Source organism: Photinus pyralis, unplaced genomic scaffold (assembly GCF_008802855.1).
Source record: "Photinus pyralis isolate 1611_PpyrPB1 unplaced genomic scaffold, Ppyr1.3 Ppyr1.4_LG8, whole genome shotgun sequence".
NCBI lineage: Eukaryota > Metazoa > Arthropoda > Insecta > Coleoptera > Lampyridae > Photinus > Photinus pyralis.
This window is the reverse complement of record NW_022170819.1, coordinates 4,798,454-4,817,157: the sequence shown is the minus strand read 5'-3', so window position 1 is coordinate 4,817,157 and position 18,704 is coordinate 4,798,454. Positions and strand designations below refer to the sequence as shown.

General features: G+C 36.3%; 1 protein-coding gene across 4 annotated transcripts in view; it reads left to right on the top strand.

The window, feature by feature from the left end:
* The window catches only part of LOC116177803 (Ig-like and fibronectin type-III domain-containing protein 1), a 219,350-nt gene that overhangs the window by 20,444 nt on the left and 180,202 nt on the right, over nucleotides 1-18,704 (top strand). For all 4 annotated transcript variants that reach the window (XM_031496909.1, XM_031496908.1, XM_031496907.1 and 1 more), the window contains exon 2: nucleotides 15,516-15,558. The gene's annotated coding sequence lies outside the window, so the exon portion shown is untranslated. The remainder of the gene's footprint in view (nucleotides 1-15,515; nucleotides 15,559-18,704) is intronic.

Sequence of the window (18,704 nt, the reverse complement as noted above, 5' to 3'; positions counted from 1 at the left end):
AAGCACGATGGGGTTGGTTACAATCTCCTAAATTCTTGCTGTTAACAATATTTCACTTGTATACGTCAAGTACGGAAACCCCACAATTAACGTTTTCAGTTTAAAGTATCATCGACGTCCTTGCCGCGTAAGTTAATTAGCGAAAAGATATTTTCGTAATTTGATCGATATCCGCGCAATTATTCATATTAAACGCATCGAACCGTCGCATTCCCTTATTTACTAACTGGCTGCACGCAATTCTTAAAGGAACTGCTGATGGTTGCGATATTAGGGCTCCGAATGGGGGATGAAAACGTAATGGAAGCGATAAATTTCGGTGTTATCGTAATCGCGATGAAATTAAATAATTCAGATTCCGAGTTCGAATTTTTACCGCTACGCGCGAATGGTTTCATTTTTGCTGCCCAGCTACGGCTGAGAGTAAAACAGCAAGAGGTTTTAACCCACTTTTAGTATTTGTAATTCATTTGTACACAAAAGCTCGGGGGAGACTTGTTGCGACGTTCAGCATATCGTTCTGCTCAGCTACTGTTCTTATGACCATTTGACGACCCTCTCCATCTAACTTCAAAGTGTAAAGGGTAGTTCTGCTTTTCACTTGCAGAACTGAATGGGACTAGCTTCACCCCTTCCACCTAGTCACTGTTAAAACCGCCCATCTAATTTTCTTTTGAAGGCTTTCACCCACATCTCAGCACAACATCCTTATACTCCAAATTGCCAATATTTTAAGTCGTTTGAAATCCGTCAAACTTTAGGTGTAATTTGGCATCAGGCATCTTGAATGTAGCATATCCGTAAAGCTATTATTGGTGGTGCAAGATAATGAAATTCTGGATTCATCACAACACCAACTGGGTCGGGAAATGACGTGGAATGGTAATCTTGCACGTAGATTTCTCATCACTACCACCTCTTATTAAAAGCTATACAGGAATACAAACAATTTACAAAAGCGATAAAATCCAAACAAAGAATTACGCAATTACAAAATTTCTAAAAGGAAAAACGACACTGAGACAAACAATTCAAATACAATAAACCAAATTTGTGCTTATTCGTAGATAATCCCCCAGACTTGCACTTAATAAAATTGAAATATTGTCTTTTTCTTAGAGTTCACAATCCTAGGATTGGTTGGACGCAGCCTGCGCTAATCTTTTCACTTGTACATAACTACCCTTGCCTACGTCCCTAACTATTTAGTCTATGTATCTAAGCCTCTGTCGTCCTACCCCTCTCTTGTCCTCTGCCCTACCCTCTATAGCTAGCTGAGCACTAATTCTGCGTGTCTGAGCACGCCCTATTATTCTATCTCGGTTTCTCTGTACGGTTTTCCACATTTCCCTCGAATACTGCTTCGTTTGTTACCCTGCTCATCCAGCTAATCCTCATTATCCTTCTATAATTATTTTCAAGTTTCTAACTTCGCTGCTAGAGGGCGTGAGATTCAGGGTTAAGTAGAAAAATGACTTTTTTTCTAAAATATACCCAACAAACATGCATAAAAAATACATGGATAGCAATCTTGAATCAAGTTTGCATCATTTTGATACAGCCGGCAGCACATATTGCTCTAGCTCATAAAATATGAGGAGTGAGGGAAGGGGAGCATCTCTTTAAGGAATTGAATGTAACTTCGAATTAGGTTAACAAATTTTCACATAATAGGTCTTGTTGGAAGGAGCTCTCTTCGTGGAATCAGATTTTACACGAATATAGTCTTTGTAGTAAATGTGATGAGTTGTAGAGGGCGAAAGCTATTAACCTGAACCGAAGTTACATTCAATTCCTTAAAGAGATGTTTCCCTTCCCACACCCCTCATATTTTATGAGCTAGAGCAATATATGCTGCATCAAAAAGATACAAGATTGAAATGCATGTATTTTTTATGCATGTTTGTTGGGTATATTTTAGAAAAACATTTTTCTACTTAACCATGAATCATACGCCCTCTAGCGGCGAAGCTAAAAACCTTTTGTTAACAAAATTTGTTTCCCGAAGCTGTGCAATTAACGGTTCCATGGATATACCCTGTGACCATTATTAATGGGACACCCTGTACATTTTTAGCAGCCTTTTCCTAATTCCTATATTTATCTCGGATCTTAGCAGGTCCCGCTTTTGTTCAAACGCTTTTTTAGCCTGCGCTATCCTGGATTCTATATCTTCCTTGCTACCATTATCTTGTGTAACCTTATACCAAAGAGTAACTAATAGTATTCTTTGCTTATACCTAAATAGCAAAATTTCTTTACATGCTTGAAAGTGTCGTTTCCTATTCGGATCTTTATCTTTTTCCTATTCTCTATTTTCGCGCTTTTCCTCTATTCTCCTATAGATTATTTTAGCTAGTATTTTTATGCGTGCGCTAGTCCTGAATTTCTCTTGGAAACCGCGGATTTTCAACTATTTTAATTTTTTCTGCCTCTTCGCTCTCTCTTATTCTTTCCAACTAAAAAACACCTGTATTTTTTCCCATTCGATTTTCCAAAATTTTCTAACCTTTTCCCATCTCCCCTTTCTTGACAAAACGTCCGCGATTAAAATATTTCTTTCCAACAAACAAAATCTTATACCTTCCTTGCACAGTTGAATTCCGCTCTTCTTCGAAATACTGAAATGCCTATTTTAACTTCGATTTCTACGTGGTTTTCAACTATAACCTCTTCTTGTTTATCTTCTCCGACTTGTTTCTGAACTTCAATATTTTCTTTCATCTGAACCTCTTCAACTTGAACCTGAATCTTCATCTGCTTCTTTACTTTTCTGAACTGCTACTTTGTCTTGGTGAGGTTTCTCCCGTATAAAATGTACGCTTTCTTGTTCATTCATACCCATTATCAGTAAACGACATTTCACTCTGTTTTTGTTGACTCGTATCTTCTACGCTTTCCGTCTTATTAGCTTCATCTTTTCTTTTCGTCTTGGCATCACTCTCATTAGAATGTTCCCTCTGTGATTGAATCTACTTCCATCGTTTCTTCAGTCTCTTTTTTCACGTGCTCTAATTGTTGTTCTTTAGGTCCATTTTCCTTTGCTCAATTTTCATCTATTGTTTTGTCTCTTCTTTTACACCATTCGATTCTTTTACCTTCACTTGGTTCCTTTTTACTATCTTCTAATTCACTGTCTTTACTGTTAGTCTCTTGCACTTTGTTGCCTTCCGTGTCTCTCTCCTTCACCTGCATATGAATCATGAATATCACTCTCAGCTTGGTCCATTTTGTTCCATCCCCCTGCGGTATCCACGTACTTCCTCTTTGCCTGTTGTTTTTCCATGATTCATCCTCTTAAGTATCTCCATTTTTTTCTTGGATTCCTTAATCATCTTATCTATCATTTTGAGCACCGTTTCCCGCTTTTAGTGCTTCATGCTCTTCCTTTTCAGACATGTATACCCTATTAGCCACAGGCTCCTGGTGCTACATTAAACATCTCAATTTAAAAATGATGCAGTAAATGATAAGAGAGCTAAACGTTTTGAAAAAGAGTGTACAGGCGGGGTTCTTGTGGGGTATGGAATTTTCCCCAAGAGAAGAGAGGTTCAATATTTCTCTTCCTGATACCACCAAAAGATCTCGGTATGGGTATGTTCTCTCTAACTTTTGGAAATACAGAATTCAAGCTTCAAAACTACTCTCAAACTTGAACCTCGGGCGTTAACATACAATCCAATTTTTTTTTAACTTGAAGTACCCTGCGCCCTATTTTGGTTGAGAATGCAGTGTATCTCGGCTGTTTTTAAAGATAGAAACTTGCGGTTTTCGTGACCCTGTACCACTTTTTTGTGAAAGTTTTAATACCACAAACACAATCAATCTAGCTACGTTTGCTTCTGAGATAAGTTCTTTTTAAGTTTTTTCTTAATTTGTTTTTTTCCTTTTAAACTATGAACTAGTATATTTTCAACGATCATCGAATTAGATAGATTATGGCATTTTTCTTTAGTTTTTTGTATGTTTTGTAATTTTATCAAGGTTTGAGTGACAGAACAGGAGACGAGGATATATTTGCACTTTGCCTTGTTATTCTTCTCCCTTTTTTAAATCTTTTTTTTTAAATTTCATTAGTAAATTCATAGAAGAATGCTAAATCCCTACAACGGATCTAAAAAAGCGTCAGTGCACCTCGGTGTGACCCTCCGGGGTCATTGGATTTGACCCATTTTCAATAGGTTTATTACATGTGGCATATAGGTCAATTGTGCCAAGTTTGAACCGAATCGGTCCAAGCGTTTGACAGTTTTCGTGTTCACGGACAGACGGACACCATCGATTCCCATAATTATAAAGCTTGCATCGCTTTGCTCTACCACTTAATAAAGATTATTATTATGTATTATTACTATACAAAACAACTTTTTGGGGTGTTTTCATAACTTACTGCCCATGTAAGAGAGAAGAAAGGTAAAAACTGCGTATTATAGATATTTTTACGTAGAATCCAGTGGCGTAGTAAAAATGTTTGAACCACCGTTTCTGATATTTGACCCAAAGTTAGTAATTTTTAAATGTAACACCCTGTATATCTTAGAGTCAATTTTTTTACATTTTTTCCTGATTACATTTTATATTTTTTATATTAATTGTAGCCATGAACATCAATAAATATTATTTTTTCACGGTTCTTAAATAGTAGGCAATGGCTTCATGGAGATTTTGTTATGTTTATTGAATCCGTGGTAACTACTGCAGTCGACACCAACAAAAAATTTGCTGTGAATCGCACAAATACCATCTTCGTATTAACCGTTTTGTGTTTAAGAATATGTGTTCCAATTCTGGTTCCAATCGGTTCAGCCGTTTAAGTGAAAATAAGAGTATTCAGACCGACATCGTCGAGATTTTATTTAATTCGGATTCCTGATGCTTCAAAACGTGTATTTCCGTAATAAAAAGAGGGGGGAGGGGTCATTTTTACCCCAATGCAATACGTGCGCGTGGTAAAAATGGCTAATTATAGAAATTTTATAACATATGATATAATATATGTGTACAGGGCCCCGCAACAGTGCGTCCGTCTTTCCACACCTGGTAAAAAATATCAATAGGTATAATATAATTGTTGATGGTTGCGCATCTACAGGCATTTTTTAATGTACAGGGTTGCATTTTTACGGTGTCAATAAATAATTAACCTTTATAAATAGAACACCCTGTATATAGTTGTTTCGATTTTATCCTATTTTATTACGAAATAGGGAGTACACTTGCACCAAATATTTAATTTGTCACATTTGTTTACTTTCTCGCATTCTTTTGTTTTTTTTATTATCACCGCCTACTCTGACGTATAAACGTAAAAACTACGGGGTTTAAGTACAAGACACCTCTTATAAAAAATGAAGAGAACACAAAAGACTATAGTGGTAATGGTAGTTTCGTTTGAAGAAAAATAGTATAGCACTTTGAAATTTTGAAATTTTACTATTTCATTGTGAACAACCCTGTATCACTAAATCCAACTTTCTCATTATCAAGATGTTGCCTTTTATCCAGATTAACATTATTGATCAAATGTATTTCTTAACTTCAAAATCAAAGTTAGGCTTGCTTCTGGGGAATTATTCGGAAAAAAATTAATAAGATGGCAACATTGGCAAAAACCGAAAAATTCATAGATTTTCATGTAGAGGTTAACAAATGACATCGAAACAAAAAAAATACAGGCTGTTCTATTAAAAAAATAAGTTTATTATTGACACCGTAAAAATGGGACACCCTGTACTTTCAAGAATAGTTTCTGTAGGTGCATCTACCTTTGCACAAATGGTTTTTTAATATTTTTTACCGGGTATGAGTAATATCAACTTTGGGTCAAATTTCAGAAACGGTGGTCGAAATTTTTTTTTACTACGTCACTGGATTTTACGTAAAATATCTAAAATAAGCAGTTTTTACCCTTTTTCTATCTTATATGGGTAGATACGGTAACATGCTAAAAAGTCAAATTTTTCGTTTTCACCCATTATCTCGGAAACAAACGTAGCTCGATTGATTCTGTTTGCGGTAAAAAAAGTTTCATAAAATAGTGTTATCAAAATGGGACACGCTGTACATATATGAATACTTCGTGGCTCGCTAGCATACTATTCCACTTTTGCCTTTTTAAATTTCATAGGTGTGAATTGTTCTAGGAATTTTTTTAATTAGCCTTACGCTATTTTTCGAAAAGCTGGAATTGGGCGATTTTCAAATTTATTTATTTATTTATTTATTGAAATACTCAAAACAACAGATACATTGTATCCATGCGCTCTTTTTGGGTTTTTAAAAATAATTCGGAAATTTCCACCTCAAAATGGTACACATCTAAATGGGTGCGCAAACAAAAATTTTACTCTCGAATTGTATCTGTGGGTGCTACACGAAAATAACAAATTTACTCAAAATTCTGCAGTAAGATTCTAACTGCAATTCCTGGTAAAATCACAAAAAAAGTAAACAGTTTATGAATCAGAATTAGATACACTCCCTTGAATGTACACAGCCTTCTAATTTTTTACAGTACTCCTTGAGCATTTTGCTCTTCAATTTTAAGCTTTCGACTGAAGTTTGTTAAAATTTATGGGTTTTCCAAAACCTTCGGAAGTTTTTTTGGAATCCACACGGTTCTTTCGAGATCTCTTCTACCATCTAAATCTAGAGTTTATGCTATCACAAATTTTGCATTTGGGTAAAAAAGACCCCCGCTCACTTTTTTGGCGGAAATACACGTTTGAGAGCATGCGAATCAAACAAAATTGCAATGATGTCGGTCCGACTGTCGGTCTGTCTGTACTCTCATTTCTGACTAAACGACTGTACGCATATTCGTAGACGTAAAAGGAAAAGCTGAAAACATTTTGGGCAGAATCGCGCATGTGCAGATGTGCTCGCCATGGCAAATTTTTTTTAAATTTTGAAGTCTATCCCTGAAATCTTCCGAGTATTTGCTTAAAGTTTCTTGTGAAATCGGTTGAAATGGATTCTGTTGAGGTATAAACCTTCAAAAACTTTTTGAAATTTGAGTTAAATTTACACGTCAACTTAGTGAGGCTTCTTTTCGAAATTTTGGGTACATTTTTTTTACGTATTCTGGGGATGTTCTAATGTTTTCTTAATGTTGAAGTTCAGTTCCGAAATCTTCTGAATATTTATACATTTTCTTCGCAAATTCTGTCCGGCGCTTAATTTAATTTCCTGCAGCAATTTCCATGAAATTTAAGGAAAAGTGCTTACCTCAGATGGAAAGCTTTAATTGGGTTCCTTGTAATTTAATTCTTTGAGCAAACATTGCAGAATGCGATTCAAAAACTTTGTAGTTAAAGTTGCTCTTTGCACCAGTAATTCTAATAAAGTTTCGTGTTGTTTAATGACGAATAAATCGAATCACTAAATCAACACTTACAGATCTTTCCCTCAAAAAGCGAAAAAAACGAGCTTTTACATTATTAAAAGCCATCTCGAGGAGAGCTTTGATATATTATACGCCGATAGCCATTTTTCATCGACTACTTTTTCAAATTTCGACACTCGCTAGCTATAACGAGAGGGCCTAACATGTACAGCGCAAACTTAATTTATTATTTACACCCGGACACGTCTAATAAGTTCAAAGAAAAAACGCTAATGACGAAAAATAAACGCGCCATACGCGCGGTGCAATTTTCTTCTTAGAAACTGAGAATTACCTTTGATGTTTATGTGCGGAATAGGCACATCAAAGATGGGAACTGACGGAAATTTGCTTTTACCGTCTCGCTAAAGCTTCGTTACTCGAATTTCATGCGCAGACTGACCCGAGGGTACTAATCAGACTGTGGAGACAAATGAGAAAGAACTTTTAATTACTTCATCCGTATTGTGTGCAGTCAGTTACTCTCTCTTGTAAAATACAGAAAATTTCAAATTGAATTTTGAGCTTCTGGGGATCAGCCCTGCTAGGTTGGAATCCATTTTGTAACACTTTAAGTTTCGAAAACTCAAGGGTGCTTTTGAAATTTTCAAACAACGTTTTTTCATATCAGTAAAGAGCTTTGTTATTCAGAATGAAAAACTGAGTCCTATGCTTACTTTTATTTTTTTGGTTTTTATTTTTTGACTAAATTTTTTGAGGAAAATTCGAAAAAATGATACAAAAAAAACTGTTCAAAATAGAATTTGAAGTTTTTCATTCTGTACAACTTTCTTAATAACATTTGTGCGTATCTCGCCCCCAAAGAGCTGTTATGCAAAAACATTTTTTTTTAATTTTAAAGGCACCGCTGATTTTTTGAAATTAAAATTAGGTCACAAATTAGTTTCCAACCAAGCAAGGCTGACCCCCAGAAGCTCAACATTCAATTCGACACTTTTTTGTATTTACAAGAGACGATCAAACAATCGGTGGGCACGCTGTATGTTTATCAAAGGTTCCAACTGGAATAGCCTAAGGATCAAAATCTATATCATGCCAAAGGGCGCTTTTATCCTGCAGGCGGTTTCCACACCATCTCGGGCGTGGAAATTTCGTATTGTAATTTTAACACAGGAATAGATAGAAAAAATAATTCTAAGCAAAAAGTGTTCTCTACATTTTTTTCTTGGAAAGTTAATACTTCTCTAATACTTCCGCCACCTTTTTTAAGCAAGGAAGCACCAAAAATATCGGCAGAATTATGATTTTGGTAAATTGCCCTTCAGAACGATTTCTACTAATTTGGCAAGGGCTTCTAATAGTGTTGGTGTTGGAACGGAATTAGAAAACGTTATTAAACTTGTCTCGGTCGTAGATAGGGAATGCAATACCGGGATTTTGTTTGAAATTATGGATTCTACAGGCCACATTCTATAAGAAAAATTTTTTTCCGGATCGATCTGAGACAATTTTTTTTTCGGGGCTCAAAAAAAGGCAGTGTATAACCTTCCTTTTTTACCAAAAATCGACTGCACCAAAATTTCTCGGGAAAACACTTTTTCTTAATAATTTTGGTGCGTAGAATCCAAAACAATTCGTACTTTTTCGATCAGACTTCTCAATCAAAAGTTATAGACTAGAAACCAATTTCGAAAGAAAATTCAAAGGGCTGTAACTAGGGAATGCAATACCGGGATCGCGGGATCCCGAAATACCGTTGCGGGATTAATCCCGCACATAAATGGAGCGGGATCCCGCGGGATTTGCGGGACTGAGGAATTTGGCGATCAAGGGGACGACTCTGTGTACTTTGTTAATGAAACGCATAACTGAGATGTTAATTTTTAAATAATTGTTAAACTTTTTTCGTTAAAAATGTACTATGATTTTTGAGGCACTTTAGAAGTTCACCTTTTTTTTGAGTTCTAAGTTAGGCTGAAGGTACTTTTTTGTTAAATATTGTGATAATTAGCGATTTATTTTAATACAGAAGTTAACCGCACAGAATTGCTTATTTGCCAATTTATTTAAAGTTTTGCGAGATCCCGCAAATACCGGGATCCCGCGGGATTAACATCTAACAATCCTGCAAATACCGGGATTGAGATTTTGCTGCGGGATTGCATTCCCTAGTCGTAGATCACCAATTTTTCTCGAGTTGATGAGAAAAGTGTATTTGTAATATTGGGCCACAGTTAGATCCCCGAGGCGCCCCTGATGATCCTTAATAATTTGAAACTTGTATAAGTCTAAAGTTGCAATTATTATAAATAATGTACTCGTATAACCCATAGCAAATCTTCTGAGCGAGGATGATCATTTTACGAGGTTTTCCTAGCAATTAAACAAAATTTAAAGTCTATAAATACAAGGTTGCGTTAGTTAATTATAAATATAGATATATGATAAATATATGTATGAGAAACAATAGAAAAAGCATTTTTGGTAACCTTCAATTTCAGTTTCTCGTCAATATCAATTAATTCCGTATAGCATGACGGACACTGGTAGCCCAAAGGTGTACTGTACCTACCGGTTGTGTTACACTCGACGATTGGATTGATATGTAATTTTTGCCTCGCAACCTGTACGATTTACCCACTTCATCTGTCAAGGCGAACAATAAATTAACCAAAACCAATTAGGGGAACTGGGGTTTTTGAGCTAAAACATTAATCAGCAACAACTGCACTATACAACATCTAAACCCGCTTAATTGGTCGTGACATTTCTTCTAAATCGAAAACGTGCTAACACAAAAGTTGCACGGCACAAACTTTAATCGGTTCCTAAAACAAACACATAAGTTCACCGAGTTTAATAGGAAATTATCAGTTTACCCCCAACCCTGCTTTATACTTTATTCTAATCTGCTTAAACTGATCGGGGCTCTTTACTGCGTCAACACATTTTCTTTTCGATTCAATTCCGCCTTGCAGGGTGCATGAAAATGATTATGTTGGCACGCCTGACGGAACAAGATCGCGTTGCCTTCCCACAGCGTCCATTGATTGGTAATTAGCATGCCAATTGCCAATTACTTACTTAACAAGGTTGGATATGGAAAAATCGAGTCTAAGGCAAAGTACATTTAAACACACAATTACGTAATAAACCAAGCGTTAACAATGCGAAACGTGCGCGGGTCAAAAACGAGAGAGATTCTGATCGAGTGCTCCATTTGAAGGTTTATTGTTGGCCGGCAAAGGTCAAACGGTTTACGCACGCGAGGAAATTAACAACAATTGAAGCAGACAAAAAGATCCCGGCAATTCATCGGATATCTCAAACACCTTTATCTCGGTGTTGGGTAGGTACTCCGCGTAGAATAAAGAATAAGAACTGTACAAGCGGAAATTTTGGAGCACAAATTTTCATTGCTATGAAAGAACGCATGTAGCATCTGCATTTAACGTGTTATGGAATACTGATTCTGATTCTGCCTATAGGTGAATGACGAATTTGATCCACCCTGTACAATTACATGTTTGGTGTTTCCTTTTTCTGGCAAGTGGAAAAGAATTTTAGAATGTTTGTTGTAAACAACACCATCAACCGACGCCCGATAACAATATGGAAAGAAATTACGGTTTTAGTTGAGAATCTCAACACTTTGTTAAACCAAGGTTAGTTTTAACTCTTTGTGCGACAAGAAACGTTGCAAACCTTCTCACTGAGCATACAGATCTTACATATCGCGGTTTAGAAATTATTGTGGAAATTCGGTTTTACATTGAATAGCATGTAATTCTTCTACAACCGGGAATACCTTCTTTTCCTCTATTAAATATGTCTACATGTTCTACATGCAACCTTCTCATTGAGCATTTATACCTCAAACATTGCGATTTTGAAATTATTAAGGAGACTGTGTCTTGCTTGATGTTCCTGTATACAGGGTTTTCATTTGAAAACTTCCCACCACGGATTGATCGAAAACCACTGATTTTTTTTTTAAAATCGCTCGATTCGACTTCGAGAAAATTTAAAAAAATCTTTATTTAATTTTATCTTAATTTGTTCAGATAGAAAACAAAAACACACGAAAATATGACTTATTTCTTGCTATGGGAAAGAAAGAATTTAATTTACTGTCTTTGTGACAATCTTGGGATAGAGAAAATTAATTTATTGATTCAGATTTTACTTCCAAAATGGTTTACACACTAGCCGAAAGAGTGGAAATTATTATGTTGCCCAAAATCAATGTGCTCGGCAAGCTGTTTACGTTTAACGCCAGAAATCCGGGAAAGTTTTCTATCTGAACAAATTATGATAGGTCGATTAAATAAATGAAATAAAGATTTTTCTAATTTTCTCGAAAACGAATCGACCGATTTTAAAAAATCAAACGTCAAAATAATGGACTTCGAAAGACCTTTCAAATAAGCTATTACTCGATACCACTTGCAAATTAAAAGGAATGACCCTGGGAGGCAGAGGGTGAAAAGGGGTGAAGTAGTTTTTGGTTAAAATCTTTTGACGTGTCTCGGCGTTTTTTCCTTTCATCAGTGGTTTTCGATAAATTCGTGGTGAGACGTTTTCAAATGAACACCCTGTATAATTAGCGGGGTGTGATTCTTGTAGTACCGGATATATCTTGGGTTCCTTGATTAAATATTTTACAGGATAACATTCAATCTCGCTGCTCATATAGACCTCTAGATCGCGATTATGAAATTACTAGGTAATTAACGCAATCTAGTTTTACGTATTACTCCCGCATACATTTATAGGAGTGTAACTCTTGTACAACATGGGATCCCTTTGCTTCCTAGATTGAATATGCATACAGCATCTACAACCTACTTTCTCACGGTTCACATAGAAGATGTCACGACCCCCCGAATTTGACATTATAAAATTACTAGGAAAACTCTTACTTATTACTCTTGCACTCATCCATTGAGAACGGTGGAACCCTTGCAGTACAGGATGGTTCAAATTTGTGGCCCACCATTGGGATCTTCATAATTGTGAGGGGTTAAATCGGGGACAAACTTGGCTATTTTTTGAAAATATCTTTCTATGGCCCCTTTTTTCGGAAAATCTGAATTTGAATTTCCATAACACGCTAGATGTAAAAGTTACAGGCTACTAGTTTCTTATTTCTTATGGTCGCCATATAGCATTTTTATGGAAAGAAAGATAAACACATGTCACACTCAAATTTGAAAACTCCTGTATAAAAATCGCATAAGCCGGAGTGCAACTGTTACTTTGATAGCTGCAAAAATTACCTAGAACCTTTACAGCGATAAATTCACGAGTTCGTTAAGTTGTCCTGTCGAACTACACCGTGGTTTATTTTTAAACCGAGTAAATTTGTGTTTTTGAAATTCAAATCTGTTTCCTTTAGCAACTTAACTCGAACAATTGTCAACCTAAAAATGCGACGCGGAAAAAATGCTCCACCGACAATTTTTCTCGGCTAATTACAATGCAACGGGTTTTTATTACCTAAACACGGTAAAATACAACCCTCTTGTGCAATTATAAGTGAAAAATTTCAAAATCACATTCATTTCTCAACAAAACATCCACGTGTAACTAGATCTTGTCGAATCAACATGGCTATGATGGCGATGCGATAAATTTCTTTGTTGTCCTCTATCTCATTCCGTAAAAATCCAACATGGCGTCCATAAGAAATAAGAAAGTTATAGCCGCTAGCCTTTACATCCTGCGGAAATTTTGATAACAAATTCAGACTCTCCGGAAAAAAGTGCCCATAGAGGATGCTAACGGGAACCGTCCATTTCCGATCGTTAAGCTAGGGAAATGAAAACGAAATTTGACATTTTTAGTTCTTCGGTTATATGTCAGTTATTTTGAATGATTTTTCAATAATTTCAAATGCGTTTTTTTAGTCACAAAAAGGGGCAACTTTGCCCCCATGGGCCGTATTCCTCACCGTTACGGAAATCCCAATAGTGAGTCACGAATTTGAACCACCCTTTATATGGATTGTATCATACTATACAGGCTGATTCAAATTCGAGGGCCACCATGGGGATCTCGTAAACTGTAAGTTGCGTATTTTGATGCTTAACAAAATGCAGTTTTGAAACTGAAAAAATTCCGACTACTTTCGGACCCGAAAAAAAAAACGAAATTTTGCAAAATCGTTTTATTTTTTCTTGAAGTTATTTAAAAAGATATTTCGAAATAAATGACACATTATTACCACCCCTCTATAAGATGCTACTTTTAAATTTTACGTTTGACGTTTCGTCTACAGTCAACCATCATCAACTTATTTTTTCTTATGGAAGTAATTTTTACTTTTTATGGCACTTGATAGATATTTTTTTTCTAATTTCAGAAATGTAAACATCACTATCTTTTAATCAGAAATTAATTATTATTAATTCGTAAAAACGCAAGAAACTACGTACGTACACTACCCTTTCTAGGCAAAAAAGAAGATATTTTAACAATATTAAAAAAATTTAAAACTAGCATCTTGTGGAGGGAAAAGAGTGTAATGTGTTATTTATTTTGAAAAATTTTTTTTAATAACTTCAGTAACAATAAAAACGGTTTTGCTAAATTTGAATTTTTCCGGATATCTCCGAAAGGAATTTTTTCAGTTTCAAAACTGCATTTTGTTAAGCATCAAAATACGCAACTTTGCCAAATTTAAACTACCTACCTCGAGATCCCCATGGTGACCATCGAATTTGAATCAGCCTGTATAGGCGGAAGTAAAGTGGCTCATGCATAATTGTTCACTAGACTCTGTATTAGGAGGGAACGGTTTCTTCCGGTATAGATATAGGCAATGAATATGGAAAGTGTGAGAAATCGGGGCCGGGCCTTAATGGGAACATAGTTTTGGACACAAAAACCTTATATTGAAACTTATAAAAAGTAAAGATTACTTGTTCCAAAACGCAACAACAGAACATCGCGTATAAACTGGACACGGGACGGCCCTTCAATATCTTCTTATGCGAGTCCTTTCAAAGGAAGTTTTGGACTAAAAACCTTGCTCTTTTAAGCTACAATCGGCAACAGCCAGTTGAGGAGCGACGTATACTTCCACAATTGCAGAACAACTTGACCGGTCACAATAATTTTGGCACCTGAAAACGAGAGGTTACTAGGTCGCTAACTGCTTTGCGATTTACATACAGGGAATAAGTGCTGCTACAGGTTCCATTGATTCTCTTGTGCAATTTTCCATTTTGAGATTGATTCCTGATACGCCATATTTTTTACTATACTTCGTGGAAGGACCAGCCGGAATCTCAATCCTGGTCTTTTCCGATATTTGTAGCGTGCATGTCGTAGATTGATTGGAAGGCCAAACAAGGTCTATTTCAGCATTGTGCCCCATTTGGTTACTGAACAGGCGTTCATACAATTAAATATGTATCCAACGCTTTGGCTGTCAAATGATTAATCACCCACTAGCCGCCCAATCATTATCCTGAAACGCCGCCTTCGCTCAGGTGTAATTAATTAAAGTCCCTCATTAAGCATAATTACCGTAGCTGTCACAGACGTGTTTACTTACTTACCGGCTTAATGAAAAGTCACCCATCCAAATTCGGTTAACAGAACGTTTCGGAATTACTGTACGGTTTGCAAACATGCGTTTTGTCCCTAAATTGTGAACTATTCTCGGCTTCATCTTGAGCTAGAATTGTAATAAGCAAGACAATAAGTAGATTTCTACTTTAGCCGAACGTTTATTACTCAGCATAACAGGGGGGACAAATTTCGCACCTTGGCGACGTATTCAAATTAAACTTCGCCCAAAGTGGCGGTTACGAAAAAGACTACACGTATATGAAGCAACACGTAAATTTACATTATCGTAAATTTCGCTTCAAGAATTTCCGCACAGTTTTCAGTCTTTAATTAATTAAACTTCCCTTAAGCTCGCGCGATATACGAATAGCTCACTTATATTAATGGGGGGGCAGGTACCCCGAAAATGCAAGACTTTTAATGCGTTATAAATTCGTTCGGCGGAGACATTTATTTTACCAATAATAGGCGAAATCAATTAAACATTCCGTTTCTCATCCGACCGTTAGAATTCGAACGCAATTAAGCATACTGGTTTAATTGGTTTATATCTTTCCAATTTATATTTATAGATATCGCGTTTTTTTTCCAGATTCGACCGAGCGAGGCGAGCTTTTCCAACTGCAGCGCGGGCGGTAAGTCTTCTTTTTTTTTGCAATTATGGCGAATCTATCTCGATATTAATGTCTGAATTGAATGCAAATGATTTCAAAACTGCTATACTGAAGTCAATTGAATAAAATCCTCCAATTAAGCTTTTTAATAGCAAAGGGTGCATTTGAAATTAGACCTTAAGCATATTGAGGGACAAAAATACATGAAATAGCAAAAAAATAAGCAATTAAATTTACAATACTGTACCCAGGAATTTAGGACCCAGGACGAGTCGAATGACGTACAGTTAGGGACAAAAGTAATGCTCGCCGAATAGGTAAATGCTGCAGCATACGCAGTCAACATTTTAATTATTTGTGCAACTTGGAAATGCGAACCAAAAATTAAGGCATCTCCTCCTTGAAAGAACTGACGGAGCCCGATGGGATGTTGGCTTATGCTGCAGAGTAAATTAGGCGATCATTACTTTTGTCAATGACCGTACATTAAACCATACACTGTGGGGTGTAATTTTGTGCGGATTTACTTTTGTCCTAGTAGTATGAAATATACTTCCACCTATTTTCATACCTACCAAATAATAAAAAAATCATAAAAATCGGTCGAGCGGTTTCGGAGGAGTGTGATCAGAAATCATGTAACAATATTTTTATACAGGGTGAAAATTTTATCTGGAACACTGAATATTTCTGCAAAACAATTTTGTTAAAAAAGCTTTTTCTGCTGCCTACAATTATATAAAGTTTGCTACCAATCTACATATGTACCTACTTTAAATATTTGGTCAGTGGTGTAATTCTGCATGGTCAATGGGGGCATATTTTGTTCATTAAACTACTAGTTTTCATTAAAGAGTACTTTTTTGTATGTAGCAGCCTAAAAAAACTTATATTTTTACCAGTTTGATCATGTTTTTATGTTGCCATATTAAAAAAGTTCACACCTCACGAAAAATAGTACTTTACATTATCGAAGTGACCCGGTAGTTCTATAGACGCACGCCACTGTAAATAATTTTAAGCATGCAGATTTACGAGTGGTTCCGTAAAAGGAAACAACAATGACTGGAGACGAAATTTATTTACACAAGATAATCCTAGACTATTTTTGCACATAGTGCCGTTTGAGATCACGGCACTTTTCGTAACGGTCGACAACATTTTTTATACCCTCTGCATAAAAGCTTGTTGCTCAGTTTTGGAAACAGGTAATCACTTGGTGCCAGATCCGGACTGTACATACGTCCAATTCTTTTCCCACAACTTTACATGTATACAGCCGATCGTTCTCCTTCCTTTTCTTAAGCTCATTTGTATTTCCCCCAACACCCTCTTCCCTTCCATTTCTCTTTCTGATATTGCCTTGAGTACTATTATGTAGACTCTATACGCCGTCGCCAATATCGCGATTCCCCTATAATTTTCCATGCAGACCTTGTCACCCCCTTGTGTAAGTCTGCATCTTTTTTTATTAATTTCCTTAGCTTCTCCTCTTGATAACTCGTCTCCATCCACCTTCTCTCTGCCTTCATCCCCTATCCCCTACACTTTTCTCCTGCTCACCATGTTGAATCTTTATAAAGTGTTGCTTTCAGTGTTCTTATTTGTATAGGTCTACCACTAACTGTGTTTTTCCCTTTTCCTCTGTTTATCATCTTCCTTTTCTGTTTTTATCTATCGGATCTTGTTTATATTCTTTCTGTTCCCTCATATCCTTCTTTTCCAACTCTCTCCCTTTCTTTCTCTTGTTCTGTATCTGTTCCCCTCTTCTGTACACTCTCAGTCCCACGACTCCTTTCGTTTATCTCTCCCTTCCTCTTCCTTTAGCTGTTTTCATGGTATTGCCTTTTAATACTCTCTTTCATATTTTTCCTCCTTTCTCCTATTTCATGTACTTGCTCTTCTAGTCTCCTTTTATAATCCTCCACCGTGTCTCTTGTCCATAACTGTATGCTCTTTTTATCTTCCGTTTTAGCTTTATTTCCATCGATTGGTGATACGACTCTGTCCTTGTTCTTACATTAAAATCTTCTATTGCTTCCGTTTACTACTAGTAATCAATTACCGACTTCCCTCTTCCTCCCATGTGTGTCTATTGCCCATCCCTATCTCCCTCCTTGCTTTTGTTTCATATACTCTTCTTTTCTGTTAATTTCAGTACCAAGTCCACCTCTTTGTTGCATTCAATATTTCTTGGATCTTCTATCTCCACCCAATTTCCTTTATTCCCTGTTTTGGCATTTGTATCTCTCGCCATTATTAGCTTCTCATCCTCACTTTCGTCAATCATATTTTCTAATTCATTTCATTCCTCATCTGTTATATATAGTTATCACTCTCATTTTCTTCTCTTTCACTTCCACTCGTTTTTCTTCTTCTTTTGTTTCATTCCCTTGTTCCTTTATATTTTTTACTCCTGTTAAATGTCTCCTTTTGCTCTTCATTTTACGTTATGCCCTCTTACATACTCCCAGAATTGTACGTCTGTATTTGTTATCCTCGCCACATTCCAGAACATCTTCATTTTCATTTCGCTTTGCTCATTTCTTCTGCTGTTCGTTCTCCCCCCCCCCCCTCCCTTCCCCTGTGTTCTCTTGTACTGTTAAAACATCACCGCCTTTCTCTCTCCCGTTCTCTTTCTCTCTGATCTCATTAATTCTTTTCTTTTGTTACTTCAACTGTATTACACATCTTCCATCACCCATCTTACTTTCCTGCCCCTGCCTCTTTCTCCTTCCGCTATCTCTCTAATTGTGCCTCTCCTTCTTCATAAGTCAGTTCGTTGTCTATGTATATCCTGCTTCCCTTTAACTTTCCTCTCATGACTTTCCACTCTTTTCCCAGGTTAGTTCCGCGACTATTATTACTTTATTTTCCCCTACTTCAATTGTTTTCGCCTCCTTTATGTTGGCCTCTACTTGTAGTTTTTGTTACCCATTCCTCCATTCGCCCTTTCTCTTAACCCTTTTTTATCTCAAAACTCCCTTTATCGTTGTTGTTCTCTATTTTTTCTCTTTTTTTTCGCCTATTTTATTCTTCGAGATTTTTTATCCTTTTAAAGTTCTTCTTTTTCCTTATGCCATTGTTATCTTCATTTCCTCCGTCATCTTCTCTTTCACTTATTCAATTTGCTCATTTGTCTGCTTAGCTGCCCTCCTTATTTCCTC